Raw genomic sequence first — 15,462 nt, 5'->3', positions numbered from 1 at the left:
TTATTTGTCCATTTATGTATGTGGGCTGTTAATGTTCCCTACTAGTATCATATTAACTATCAATTATTTCCTTTATCTTTTATGTATTCAGGTGCTCCAAATACATAAATATTTGGGTGCATAAATATTTACAATTTACAATTGTTATATCCTTGTTGGATTGTCCCTTTTATTATTGGATAGGGTACTTCTTTGTCTCTTGTTATAGTCTTTATTTCAAAATCTTGTTTCTTTTGTCTGATATAAGTATTGGTACCCTGCCTTTCTTTTGACATCCATTTGCACAATAAATGCTTCTCTGTCTCTTCAGTTTCAATCTGGACGTGACTGTAGATTTTAAATAAGTCTCTTTTAGGGAACATATAGAGGAGTCTTATTCTTTTATCCGTCTTGTCACCCTATGTCTTTTGGTTAGAGCATTGAGTCCCTTTATATTCAAAGTAATTTTTGATGGATATGTTTTTATTGCCAATTTCTTACTTGTTTTGTTGTTTCTGTAATTATTCTCTGATCCTTTCTTCTCTTGCTCTCATTGCTTACTGGCTTTCTTTAGTGATATACGTCGATTCTCTTCTTATTTTTTGCATATCTATTTCTGGCTTTTGATTTGTGGTTACCATTAGGTTTGCATATAACATCTTCTACATAGAGCAATCTGTATTAAGTTGATGCTCACTTATTTTGAATGAATTCTTTACTTCACCTCACATGTTTTAGGAATATTATGTCATATTTTAACTTCCTTTTATTTTGTGGATCCTTTTTAACTTCCCTTTTATGTTGTGGACTGATTTTTAGATATAGTTATTTTTACTGCTTTTGTGTTTTCTACTTTTTATACTCTCACTTATGATCTTTCCTTTCCACTCAAGGTGTTCCCTTTAATATTTCTTGTAGAGGTGGTTTAGTGGTCATGAAGTCTTTTAGTTTTTGTTTGTCTTAAAAACTCTTTATCTCTCCTTCTATTCTGAATGATAGCCTTACTGAATAGAGTATTCTTGGCTGCAGATATTTCCCACTCAGCACTTTGAATATATCATGCTACTCTCTTCTGGCTTGCAAAGTTTCTGTTGAAAGATCCAATGAAAACCTTATGGGGTTTCCCTTATATGTAACTGTCTTTTGTCTTATTTCCATCATCCTCCCTCCCTCTCTCCCTCTCTTTCTTTCTTCCTCTCTTACTTTCAGGCTCCATACCCAATGTGGGACTTGAACTCATGACCCTGAGATTAAGAGTCACATGCTTCACCAATTGAGCCAGCCAGACATGCCTCTGTCTTTCTCTTTCTGCTTTTAAAATCTCACTTTTTTTTAAACCATTTCAGTTACTCTATGTCTTGTAGACCACTTTTGGTTGAACTGGTTCAGGGATCTCTCTGCCTCTTTGATCAGCATGTTTCCTTCCCCAGATTTGGGAGGTTTTCAGGTTTTCTTGGAAAAAATTTTCTGCTCCCATTTCTCTCTCTTTTCTGGATTCCCTATTATGCAAGTGTGATTGCATTTGATGGAGTCACTGAGGTCCCATTTGATGGAGAATAAGTCTATTCCATTTGCATAATTCTTTTGTCTCTCACTTGCTCACTGTGATTATTTTGCATTAGTTTGTCTTCTAGATCATTAATTTTTTTCTCTGCTTTGTCTAGTCTGCTTTTATTCCAGGAAGTGTATTTTTAATGTGAATTTCTGTGTTCTTCATCTTTGGTTCTTTTTTAACTCTGTATTAAGGCTTGCAGTGATGGCCTCCCCTCATTTCTCAAGACCAGTGAGTACCTTATTGATCATTACTTTAAGTATTCAATTAGGCACATCACGTATCTCCATTTCACTTAGGTTTGTTAATGCAATTTTGTCCTATTCTTTCATTTGAACCGTACTCCCCTGTCTCCTCGTTTTCCCTAATTCTCTATGTTTATTTTCATGTGTTAGTAAAGTCAGCTATGTCTCTTGCTCTTGAAAGTAATGGGTGGAGTGTGTGCTTGTAACAAGGTGGTGCCCATTTTCTCCTACAGGGATGCACCACTGCTGTGGTAACTAGACCAGCCAGAAACTTTGCACAAAGCCTGCATGGATGCAGTTTTAACAAGGTTACATGTGTCCTCCACAGGAGATGGGAAATGGCAATGTTGGCAAGGTTTGCACCAGTGGTTTTGGAGAGGGGAGCCACAGGGCCAAGACTGAGACAGGCCTGATTGGATGGGGTGGAGCCCCGTGTAAGCAAGTTAGGTGGTAAATGCTGACAACTAACTTGTTCCTGCATGTGACCATTTGTTTATGCTGGGTGGCATGGGAGGGAAATGGTGCCTACTTCCTCCTCTGTTCTGAGAGAAGTCCCTTAGGGAACTCTGAGATTAGTAACTAACTCTCCCTCCCATATGCCTGAGTCATTTACAAAATGCTGCTTCTGGGATGTGTCTCACTGGGTTGTTTGTTGTACTGTCTCTTATAAGGGTATAGACTCAGCTTCCTATGGCCCTCTGGCCTCTACCAGATCTGAGCCAGGGATTTTTAAAGTTCCAGGCTCAAGTCCTGCTGGTTGTAAGAACTTAGGAAATTTGGACCCTCCTGATTTGCAAAGCCAAATGCTATAGTTTTCATCTTCCCTGTACAGGCTTCCTGGTATGATAGCCTGTTTCTCATCCCTCTGTGCACTCATGGCTCCTTCTCTCTGGTAGCCAGACTTGTGGAAGTTAGCTCCCTACCACACCTCTGTCCTTCCTACCCTCTTCAGTGTGGCTTCTTCTCTTGTTTTGCTAGCCTTCATGTAATTTTTCTGGGTTATTTGCATTGATATGAGTGTTATCTAGTTGTATTCCTGGGAGTAGGTGAGTTTAGGGTCTTCCTGCTGTGCTGTCTTCCCCAGAAGTCAGTTGCTCTTGGCTTTTTAGTCTCATATTAAATTCTCTTTGACTACTGAAGATCAGATACTATCCTACATGCTAGAGACACAAAAATAAAAATTCCCATCTTTAAGTGGAAGAGATAAATAAGCAAATAGGTGAGTAGGTAGTGGTAATGCATTGTCAGAAGTGTTCTGGTAGTGGTATGAATGTGGGCCCTCTAGGGACAAAGAGGAGTATCTAGGACAGATATCTGTAAATGACTTTTGTAATTACCCAGTTTTTGTAAGTAGTTAGCCGTTCAGATTACCTAGCTCTAAACTTGACCTTGGGTAGCTTAGAGAAGCAACAGCAGAAGCACAGGGCAGCCCCAGTGGCACAGTGGTTTAGCGCCACCTTTGGCCCTGGGTGTGATCCTGGGGACCCAGGATTGAGTCCCATGCTGGGCTCCCTGCATGGAGCCTGCTTCTCCCTCTGCCTGTGTCTCTGCCTCTCTCTCTCTCTCTCTCACTCTCTCTCTCTCTCTCTCTGTGTGTGTGTGTCTGTCATGAATAAATAAAAACAAAATATTTTTAAAAAAGAAAGAAAAGCACAGAAAGTTTGTGACTTGTGTGTGGCTTGCATTCCTGTATTGTGTTTGTGAGTCAGCTCCTTGGAATGTGGAACGCATTTTTCCCACAGAAAACAATGGTATCCATGGTAATTAGGTTCCCAGGACAGCCCATAAAAGCCTATGCAATGCAGAATCTAAAGGATCATGCTATATTAATACCATACATGCTAATGACCATGCAAAGCTATGCCTCTGTGGGAAAATCCATTCCATGTTTTAACCATGGGTCCCAGAAACATAGTCTTTCCCACTAAAGCTTCAATAGTGTGTGAAGAAATGCTTGCTATGCCATCCCTCTAGATGGTAAACCAGTGGGCTCAAGTATTTCCTCAGCTGCAGGTTTAATTCTGAGTGTTAGATGGAATTGGGAAGAGGATATCCCAGGAAGAGAGATGGAGGTAAGCAATTCCTCAGGAAAGCAATAAAGATGTAAAAAGAAAGGAGAGTCAAGGAAGTGAACAGCTACCTTAGAGAAGCATGAGTTCCCAAGGTCAACATAGGCAGGAATGAAAGTATAGCCAGGAAAGTACATCCTTACCCAGGGTAGTAGAGGGGAAGAAAGAGAGTAGTTATTCTTTATTGACTTCCAACTGAGTTCTAGTGTGCCTTAGATATTTTACATGCATCTTTTTAATTTTTATTATTTATTTTTAAAGATTTTATTTATTTATTCATGAGAGACAGAGAGAGACAGAGGGAGAAGCAGGATCCCTACAGGGAGCCTGATGCAGGAGTTGATCCTAGGACCCCAGGATCACCACCTGAGCCAAAGGCAGATGCTCAACCATTGAGCCACCAGGTGCTTCTACATACATCTTTTTTAATCCTTAAAACAATTTCTCAATTTCTTACTATTCCTATTTTCAGGGGAGATAACTGAGAAGCAAAGAAAAGACCTTCCCAGGATCATGCAGCTAGTAAGTGGCAAGACTGGGATTCATAATCAAATTCCATGAAGGTTTCATAAGAAACAAGTTCATTAGTAAGTAGTATTTGTAAACTGGCGATGTCACCTCATTTTTATGATGAGAAAAATTGAAGCAAAGGCTTTAAGATTCATTCTTTCAGAATATCACTGCTATAGAAAGGTAGTACCATCAGAGTCATAACTATGGTAAAGCCTGACTCAGCCCAGTGAGGTTCATTACATGGATTACCTTCTATCAGCAAGATAATGCATGTTCCTCCAAGCCTTTAGTGTACTGTTGAATGTTTTTGTATTTAAATAACATTCTGGTAGACTAAGTCTGCCTACAATAAGTGAAGCAATAAAGATATAAACACAGTACATTAGAATAAAATGGAGACCATAATTCTGACTCAAGGGATCCGAGGAGGTTTGTGAAAGACACAGTGGTAGTATCTGGAGTTGGGCCTTGAAGACTCTTGATAGTAAGTAATAGATAAGCAGACCTGGAGAGAAGACATTCTGGGAAGAGTAGCCAGATGCAGTGTGCCCATTTGTTGTGCACTTTACTTTGTGTTGGTGTCCTGGGTAACACTTGGTCAGTGTATGTTTTATGAAAATTATTTATTCCTAAGTGTAATCCTGTAAAGTGAGTAAATTATTAACTCGATTTTATAGATAAGGAAATTAAGATCCAAAATAGGCTATTTGTCCAAATCTACACAGCTAATAAATGGTGGAATCTAAAACCTACAAATTGAGTCTACACATTTACCCTTTTAATGGGGTCATTTTATGTGCTTTAGGGGGCACTCACTGTGGACCGAATTCTTTCCCCTCTACATTCATACATTGAAGCACTAAGTCCCAATTTGTTACTGTCTGGACGTGGGGCCTTAGGAGATAATTAGATTTAGATGAGTTCATGAGGATGGAAACATTAGGATTAGGGCTCTTATAATAAGAGATAGCAAAGATCTTGAACAACACCCCTTTATCCCAATCTGAATGTGCAGCAAGAAGGCAGCCATCTATAAACTAGGAAGAAAGAAAGCTCTCACCAGAACCTGACTATACTGGTACCTTGATCTTGAACTTTTAGCATCCAGAACTGTAAGGAAATTAAAGTTCTGTTGTTTAAGTGCCCCAGTTTACAGTATTTCATAATGGCAGCCTGAGGTGACTGAGGAGACATAGAATTTTGCCAGAATCTGGCGAGATTGGCTAAAGCAGGAATTTGAATGTTATATTCAGGATTTTGGACTTTGTTCACTGGCTTCCTCATATCAATTAAATATTTTTAGGATGAAATATGTGATTTGATCAGATGCTAATATTCTGTGCCCTCTGCATGGAACCAATAGAGAACAATGCAAAGATATTCAGGTGTAGACAAAATCAAGTAACAAAGTCTTTGGTAGATGATAAATTGAGTAGGTAGTTGGAAGAAAGAGAATCATTGGCTGCTTCACAGAGGAAACTGAGGTGGGGCTAGATAGGATTTGCCTAGGAGAGAGCAGGGAGGAGTACTCCACGGGCATACCTCATTCTGTTGCACATTCTTTTTGTTTGTTTTTAAATATTTTGCTAATTTGTTCTTGAGAGACACAGAGAGTTAGAGACATAGGCAGAGGGAGAAGCAGGTTCCCTGTGGGGAGCCTGATGCAGGGCTCAATCCCTGGAACCTGGGGATCACAACCTGAATGAAAGGCAGAAACTCAACTACTGAGCCACACAGGTGCCAGTTCTATTTTTTCAATAGCATTTGTCCACATTATGTCTGTCACATTTTATTAATTCTTGAAATATTTTAAACATTTTCATTATATTTGAATTGCTGCAATTTCATGGTCAAACTTTAAGGAATAAGGAGTTGCTGCTTCTTATGGATGAGCAAGGGAAGTGGCTTCTTGAGATGGAATCTACTTCTGGAGAAGATGCTGTGAAGATTGTTGAAAGGAAAACCAAAGGTTGTGAATATTATATAAACTTGGTAATGCTGCAGCAGAGTTTCAGGGGTTTGAGAGGATTGGCTCCAATTCTGAAAGAAGTTCTACCATAGGTAAAATAGCCTTGCTTGTTACAAAGAAATTCTTCATGAGGGAAAGAATCCATCAATGTGGTAAATTTTGTTGTGGTTTTATTTTAAGAAATTGCCACGGGGACCCAAACCTTCCCCAACCACCGTCCAGATCAGTCAGTGGCCATCAATATCATGGCAAGACCCTCCCCAATCCAGCAAAAATATTATGACTCCTTGAAAGTTTAAATGATGTTTAGCAGTTTTTAGTGATGAAGCATTTTTAAATTAAGTTACATATATCATTTGTTTAGACATAATGCTATTGCACTTAACTTAAAGCACCATATAGTGGAGACATAGTATTTATATGCACAGAGAAACCAAGAAGTCATCTGACTCATTTTATTGTGGTCTGGAAGCAAACCCATGGTATCTGCTATGCCTGTATTCCTGGAGAAGGGAATGGCATGTAGAAAGTCACATGAGGGGGAGTGAATGTGGTGTGTATTGCAGGACACAGTCCTGTTTGGCTGGGTCAGAGTGAATTGTAAAGGAAGATAGAAGAATGTAGGTTGTCATCGCTACACAAAGAACTGCCTGAGGGAACTGAGATGAGGTCTGGGGCCACATGGTTATGTCACCTTTCCTGAAGCTGAAGGACATCAGGCAGAAACTGTGCTTGAGATTCGTACATTTCTTTTGGTGCTAAACACTGATTGCTATATACTCAGTACTCTTCTTGGTTGTGTGCAGAGTTCCTGCCCTTAGAGAACTTTGAATCTAGTTAGGACAAATAGTCATATTTAGGCACTCACTAGTTAATCTGAAACAGAGTTGGGCAAAGAGACAAGGAGGGCTGGGTATCCTGCAAGCATATGTGCCCATGTTCCCCTGAGCATGAGGAGGGTAAGAGTTGAGGATAGGAGGTGGGACAAGGCCAGCTAAGGGAGACAAATTCTATAAGACTGGGATTTAAGGAAGAGAGGAGATTCCTTTTCATAAATATAAACACTTCAGCTATTGCCTCGGTGAAATTTCTCTTATTCTGTGAGAGGCAAAATTGGGTTATAGATGATGGTCTGCATATAGAATGTATGTCATTGACACATTTTAGAGGCCTGTCCACTGAGAGCTTATAGTTCTTGTTGAGTTTATGTACTTTTACTGAACCATTATTGAAACAAGTCTCTTCATTTCCTCATTGCTTTGCTTTCCTTTAGCATCTGAAATACCACAGAGACTCTGCTGATTTCCTACACTCAGAACTTTATTATTATTAACATAAAGGCTGTTTCTCAAGTTCTCCGAGCATTGATCAATACAATATCCTTTGAAATCAATTGGATTCATTAAGTAGAAATCGCAGAACAGAGATCTAGTCATCTTGAATGTTTGGAGCTTTGTTGCAAGTCTTTGTGTTGATGCATTTGTTGTTGTTGTTAGCAAAGAATATTTATATTGTAGAGGACAAAAAACATGGGGGTATTTAACAAAAAGAAAACAAATCAGGAATGATGGGTTTACGTGTAGGTATTTTCGTGTTACTATTCACACCCATCAATCTCTTCATTAACTTATAAGCCATTTATTTAGTCCAGCTCTAGGCAACATTTTTAAGAGCTGTAGGAGGCTGAGAAACAAGCACAACTTTGCCCCCGTCCATTAAGAGGTTTATAATTGGAGATATAAATATTACTTAACTAGGACTGTGTGTTATAAGAGTGGTGTAATTTGGAGAGGGGGATCTCATTATGGCTTGGCTTGGCTGCCAGAAGCTTGTTAGAAGGGAAATCCATGCTCAGGCTTGAGGAATGGGTACAAGGTGGAAAGTGTGAGAATTCATATGAGGAGCCCAGCATCAGTTAATATGCATAGGGAAGACTAATCATTGCTTCTTCAGTGGGCAGTGAAAAGATGGAAGTGGCAGTAGTGGAGGATTTGTGTAAAGGAGTCAGGAGATAGGACTTTGAAATAGCTGATTGGGACCAGCCTGTGGAGAGCCTTATATGTCAGGCTGAGATTGGACTTGATCCCTTAGGCAGTGGGGGAGTCATAAGACTGTGGTTTAGCACCTTATCCCTCAGACAGATATTAGACTAAAGATTAATTGTACCTTTATATATGTGTCATATCACAGATCACCAAAGGCTGCTATTCACCGTTGCAGTGTAAGTTAAGTAAGATCTTGAATCAAAAAGCACAGGGGATGGTTCGATATAAGAACAGGAATGGGAAAAAAAAAAGCATCATTAATATTCAAACCCTGTCATAGTCACAGTTGCACCTCACTTCTTTGTTCTATTCTTAATCTTCTTTAAATATTTTTAGCATTAACTACACTATATAAAGAATGCTAATGAAGAGTTAGGACCATTGTGCACTTGGTATCAAATTTTCTGACAAGATATGAATCCCCTTTAAGTGGATCAGTTAAGAGGGTATGGTGCCTTTAAATCGTTATAACAGGATGACTAGTACCAAATTGAGGGCAAATTAGGTGAATCACTACTATAAAACATCCAATCTATCCATACTGTAGCACACATTTTCTCTTCAAAATCAGGGAGGCATTAGAGACTCAAGCAGACATGCCTGGTGTTTTGATTGGGAGCCTGATCCATGATTTGGCATTCCAATAAGTAGAGGAAGGCTGTGTCTACACGGTGTTGATTTCTCTGTTTTATGCTGGGGAAAACAGAACTTTGGCCCACAATCCAGGTATTTCTGCATATTTCCAAACATTTCATACCAAGTAGGCAGCTTTTTTGCCGAATGTTTTTTTTTATATTAGTTTTGGGTAGATACTTGGCAATGGGTAAACAAAATTCTGTTCATGATGAGAAGGCTTTCTATTCAAATTTCTTGTGGAATTGTGTGTGTGAACTTAGAATCTTGGTAGAAATACGCCATTGTTAAGAAACTGCTGAAAACTGACTTTTGCTCTCTCTCATTCCTTCCCATCTCTAAAATGCAGCTAAGAAGCAGGTACTGACACATTTTATTCAAAGGGAAAGGCATACCCAGAAACAACCCATTTTTTGGCCAGCTCAGTTAAGAGATTTATACCATCCTAGGAAACAGCTTAATCTGTCCCTGTCTGATTTGTAAATCACAGCATTTGGCACTGTATTCCAGAAGCTAACAAATTGTTCACATTATAGTCACAAGATTTTTTTTACCTATTAACATATGTAGGAAAGCCCTGGGTTGGGGGTCCTTAGAAATTCCTAATTCAGTGACCATAAACACCTTGTCACTTGTGCTTTAATGCTCTAAAACCTTTCTCTTTGCCTATATAAATCCCACTTACCATGTAAGGTCCAGCTTGGATGTCCCCTTCTTCAGGAGGCTTCTACTGATGATACAAAAAGGAAGCACTCTCATCTTTCTCTATACTGGCACCTTGTTGATGGTCATGTAGCACTTACCACATGTAGCCTTGTACCAGAGTAATTTGGTTAGATTTTTCCTGTTGTGGAGGGCCAATTTCCAAAGGACAGAGACAATATCTCATATTTTTATATTGTCCCACAGAACCTACACCATGATGAGCACATAGCATGCCCTCTGCAAGCATTAACTGAATTAATTCAGGCATGATGTGTATTTAACTATAGACTTTCAAGGAGGGCAATGGGAAATGACATCTTCAACATGTGAGGCAAAGGCAATGCTTTGAAACACACTTTTAAGTTAATCAGTTTAGTTTTTGTGTGCTGAGTCCTACCATGGATGAATTTGAGGATATAAAGCTAAATTAAAGGGTCAATCTCGTTTTGGAAGAACAAGGGAAACCTGATCTGGGAACAGAAAAAAATTGGCACCATTCAGTAAACATTGAGTCTGACTTTCATGCCAGCTACTATGCCAGTAGTAGGAATCGAGAGATGAATAAGACATAATTCCTGTCTTTAAGAGGCTCCTGGTCTATGAACAAGGAATTTGGGGAGGTGAGATGTGTCAAGAAACATAAGGGAAAGACATTCGAGATTACCGACACCAATTAGACATTGGAGACAACCCAAATGAGAGCAGATTCTTGAAGGCCTAGTTTCCTACCTTACTGTTCCATGTTCTTGGCGACTTTTGATAATTCCAAAGGCATACTGAAGCAGAACAGGAAATGTCAACCGCTATCATAAGGTGATATGCACATTGGACTTCTTGTCAGACAAGTCACATTTGATTTCACTTACTCTTCCTTGGTACCTCCGCATACCTGGTGTTAACGTCAAGAATATGGCTAATACTCTAAGAAAAATAGAAAGGACATTTGCGAGACAGAAAAAGGCCAAAGAGGATGATATCTAGGGCCTCTGAAATTTTCCCTTGTCCTATATATACACACACAACCTGGACCATAGGGCTTCATCTACACACACATATACAACCCGTATTCCTATATTCTCTCTCTCTCTCTCTCTCTCACACACACACACACACACACACACAGATGTGCACTGACATGTGTGCACATGCACACATACATACATGTTTGCACCCTTAGAAGCCCTGAATGTAGCCGCTGGCTCTTGATGGCATTCTGTCAGCCATGAGGTTTGGTGATAAGGTTATGGTGTGAGTTGAGTTGGAGGCTCACTTGTTATTCCTCCCCATGCCCCACACACCTCCAGCCACTGGAACCTGGTTTCTAGATTTGGAAGTGTCAGGTCTCCTTGAGAATCTCCTTCCTGGGGTCTGAACATTCATCCCAAGGAGGCCAGATGACAACCTAATCCCTTCACCTCTTCAAAACTGAGTTCCTTTTCATGGACAGTATTTTTCTTAATCATGGGGAAATATTTAAAAGAAATAGAAGAACAAATTGGTGCACTAATACTGGTTTTTAAACATGCAAATCTCTGTGCTGTTTGTGCTCCATAAAGAACTGGGCATAGGGTCTCTGCTTCAGATACTGAATTTTTGCTTTGTAGTGTTTGTCAAGTGGCAATGATTGCATACCAAACTGACCATCCGATATCCATAATGACCAGGAGCCATCTGCATGACTTTCAGGGGACAATTCATCTAGGATCCAAGTCTCTGGTTGGGATAACTTTAACTAACAAGGAAAGTCACAAAACTCCTTTTGAATGCCCAGAATTTACTGCCTGTGGGACTGGTGAACACGATGTGTTTTACAAAGATCAATAATACAATTTAGATGCTTGCTGTATTTCAAACTAAATGGAACAATATTAATTCAAAGTATAAACAGCAGTGAAGCAGCCCAAATGTCAAAGTTTTTGAAATGAGACATGAACTGAACATATTCCCCCCTCCTCCCATACCAAGGAGCATCTTAGCTATTTTTAATTAGAACTAGCTAAATATAGCTCTTATCTTTATAGACTAGGGATGTGGTTGACATTTGGCTAAATCTTTTTTAAATACAAGGCTTATAAGTTATGTTAGTTGCTGGGAGAGAAGAAATTAAATGCTCAGACTCTGAGCTGACCTAGTTTAGAGGTTCAAGCCAAAGAGAAAGTTCACAGAATACAACGAGAGTTGGAAAAACAGGATTTGTTGCTGCCTTAGTAGTAGCCTCCACTGAGACTGGGAGAATGGAGGCGTCTCCATGACAGATTTTTGAGAAGTAATTGTAGTCTTGGTAAAGGAAATCAATCACAGTGATATGGAGATCATCAAATAGGTCACACAGGAAGCATTGCGTTTTGGTCCACTGCAAATGGGTTGCCCCTGTTGGGGCATAGTAGCTGAGCTCCTGTGAGGGTTCAGAACATAAATAGGTTGTGTTACCACCTCTTTGATGGGCCTGTCTGCATGGCCTCTGTGTCTACCTGCTATGAACCCAAATGCTGGCCATGACCTCCCAGCTTGGCTTGATCATTTTGATGATGAAGATTATGGCTGACCTGAGCAGTCAAGCCACAGGATGCTTAGAGTTCTGGGAGTGAGGAAAATGGAAAGGCTGCTGAGGTGTCATTTGAGGTGACAGGCAGGATCCGCCAAAAGGAAGAGTGAGGATTTTCTAAACAAATCCTCCCAACATTTTATGAAATACCAATATCCATTCAAAGAACAGTGCTTAGGGATCCCTGGGTGGCGCAGCGGTTTGGCGCCTGCCTTTGGCCCAGGGCGTGATCCTGGAGACCCGGGATTGAATCCCACGTTGGGCTCCCGGTGCATGGAGCCTGCTTCTCCCTCTGCCTGTGTCTCTGCCTCTCTCTCTCTCACTGTGTGCCTATCATAAATAAATAAAAAACTTAAAAAAAAAAAAAACAAAGAACAGTGCTTAGAAACAGTGGTTTGGGATAAAACTTATTTTTTCACTTTGATTCTCTGAGGACCAGAGAGCATGTGTAGAGCATGCAAAATGTATTTTCAGAGCATATATTATGTCCCTCCTCTTCTTTATCTCTACATGCTAGAGATTATAGAAACATTAGAAAGATAGGAGTTCATTTAGTTTACAAATGTTTTTTTATCCCCTGAGTGGGATGTTGTAGAAAAATATCCTCAAGTATTTGAGTATTGTAGAGAAATCAGATAATGTAAATAAGCAAAAATAAGAGCAAAATGATGATCACCCATAATGCAAACCCAGAGGCAACTATTACATTATACAATTTCTTATGCATTTATACATTTGTGTATGTGTATGAAAACCAGAGTATTATAAATATATATATAAATATGTAATATAAAAATAAAGACTGATGCAATGCACATGACGTGTATGTGCATAGAAAATATTGTATTTTTTAGACAATATGCCATTTTATATGCTACTGTTTTGTTTAATAACATTGTTTTATTCATTTTTTATTTTTTTAAAGATTTATTTATTGAAAGTGTACATGTACACGAGCAGGGGGAAGGGAAGAGGAAGAGGGAGAGAGAGAATCTCAAGCAGACTCCTGGCAGAGCATGGAGCCTGATGTGGGGCTCAAGCCCAAGACCATGATATCATGATCTGAGTTGAAATCAAGAGTCAGATGCTTTACCGACTGAGCCACCCAGGTGCCCCAACATTGTTTTATTTTAATAATTGGGCTCATGTAACCAAATAGTGGAGTTAGTACATATCTCACATCTGCAAGTTCTTTTCTCCTTCCTACATAGCCCAGCCAGATAATCAGGCATGTCCCCGTTGTAAGCGTAGTAGTGGTTTATAGCCAGCATCTGTTCTATTCTGATTGCATGGTGTCCATGCCATACTGATTGCCAAATATTGAATATTACCTCTGAATACTACAGGAAATCTTGACATGCTAAAGAATATTATAGAGTTGTGAGAATTAGGCCACAGGCAGCTAAGCAAAAACCTGCCATGTGTTAAGATGGCCATAGGAAAAATGGATGTCTATATCTCCTTTGTAGATGTAAGCAAAGGTAACAGTGCTGCTACTCAGTATTGACTAGGTTCATTACCCAATGAACAGTAGAGTCTGCAGAGAGAACTGGATTTACAAGCCTGGGATAGTTAGAGGTGGCTTCACAGAGGTGATACTATTTGAGATAAGAGGAGAAAGTGGGATGCAACTCGAGTGAAGTGAATAAGAAAAAGATATACTGTATTCAGGAACCTGGAAGATTAGATTTGCTTTTAGATTTATTCTCTTGCCTTGCTCTGTGAGGGTTTTGACCCTTGCAAACTTTATTGTTTGGTTTTCATAGCCAAATGGCTTCTGGTTTGATTTGACCAATAGGAAACATGAGTCAGTGATTGGAGGACAGAAGAAGACTGGAAACCATGGTATTTCCCCTCGCTATAGTTTGGGTTTCAGCCAGTTGGCAACATATCCTCTCATTGGCTCTTGTTCTTACTGAGAAGATGTAGGTAGAGTCTCAGATTTTGTTGAGTGTTATCTTCCTCTGAGTTCCAGCTCCATTTTCTGGTCAATCTCACTCAAGTTCCCAGACTTATAATATTATTTCCTGCCTTTGTCCCTCAGCCCCATGGGTGGTAGCAGCTGCTTGGTGTTACTAAGCTGTAGGTTGTCTCATCTTTCCTCCCTATTTGTTCTTTCTGTTCTTCTAACTTGGTTATAACTTGTTTCCTATATTGAATTCTCTCTATTGAGCTAGCTGTTATGGGTTGTTTTCCTGGCTGGATCCTGACTGATAAGGATTGATAAAAGACAAGGCTGTTAAGATGCTTAGGGCCAGATTGGTGAACAACTCTATTTCTTGCACAGGTAGGCAAGCTTGCCATGCTATAAGAACCTCCAGAATGGTAGTAATATACAAACATATTCAGCCACTGAAAGGCTCATATTTGTCTCCTGTGAATTTCAGTTTATTTCCCAGGATGTCTCCTGTAGCAAAATTGGAAGTGAACTGTGCTTCTCTTCCTCTTCACTTCATGCAGTAATAGGCATCTGGTAGAGAGGAAGAAGATCAAAATGGAGTGTAATTGAGCTTCTTGGTCATGAATCCTGTAAAAGAGATAGAAACATACACTTAGTGGGAGCACTGACACCTGGTTCTGCCTTGGGAGCTATAAAAGCCTATCAGGAGGAGCCAATGTCTGAACTAAATCCAGAAAGTAAGCATATTCGTTTCCAATTGCTGCTGTAGGAAATTACTGCAAATGCAGTGCTTTCAAGCAACACAAATTTATCATATGACAGTTCTGGAGGTCAGAAGATTGACACGTGTCTCACAGGGCCAAAATCAAAAACTCAGTTGTCATGACTGAGTTCCTTTTGGAGGCTCTAAGAGATAATCATTGCCTTGCCTTTCCCAGCTTCTAAAGCTACCTGTATTACTTGGCTGGTGGTCCTCTTCTTTTACCTTATAAATCTGCACATCGTGTGTTCACATCTCTCTCTGACTCTGGTCCTCCTGGCTCTCTTATAATGACCCTTATGATTACACTAGGCTCAACTGGAGAATCCAGGATAATCTTGAGAATCAAATTTGAAAAATCCCTTTTGCTATGTAATGTTACATTCAAAGATTCTGAGAATAAGGATGTCTATGCTGCAGGGGAGTGGATCCATTATTCTGCCTACCATGGTAGGTTAGGTATCCATTAGGTAAATTGAAGAAGGGAAAGTATATTCTCTTCAGAAGGAGCAGATTGTGCTGTACAGAAGCATAGGAAAATGTAGCA

General features: G+C 39.7%; 1 long non-coding RNA gene across 4 annotated transcripts in view; it reads left to right on the top strand.

Annotated features, from left to right (window-relative positions):
• LOC111094911 overlaps positions 1 to 15,462 on the top strand; it is a 159,007-nt gene that overhangs the window by 40,198 nt on the left and 103,347 nt on the right. Inside the window, exons 1-2 of one of the 4 annotated variants that reach the window (XR_005386002.1) lie at positions 3,603 to 3,848; positions 4,318 to 4,367. This is a non-coding gene — a long non-coding RNA (uncharacterized LOC111094911). Of the gene's footprint in view, positions 1 to 3,602; positions 3,849 to 4,317; positions 4,433 to 15,462 lie in introns of those variants that run through there. The other 3 variants (XR_005386000.1, XR_005386003.1, XR_005386001.1) reach the window with 3 other exon arrangements.

This window comes from Canis lupus, chromosome X, assembly GCF_011100685.1.
Source record: "Canis lupus familiaris isolate Mischka breed German Shepherd chromosome X, alternate assembly UU_Cfam_GSD_1.0, whole genome shotgun sequence".
In the NCBI taxonomy this organism is placed as follows: domain Eukaryota; kingdom Metazoa; phylum Chordata; class Mammalia; order Carnivora; family Canidae; genus Canis; species Canis lupus.
This window is presented reverse-complemented; position numbering and strand designations above follow the sequence as displayed.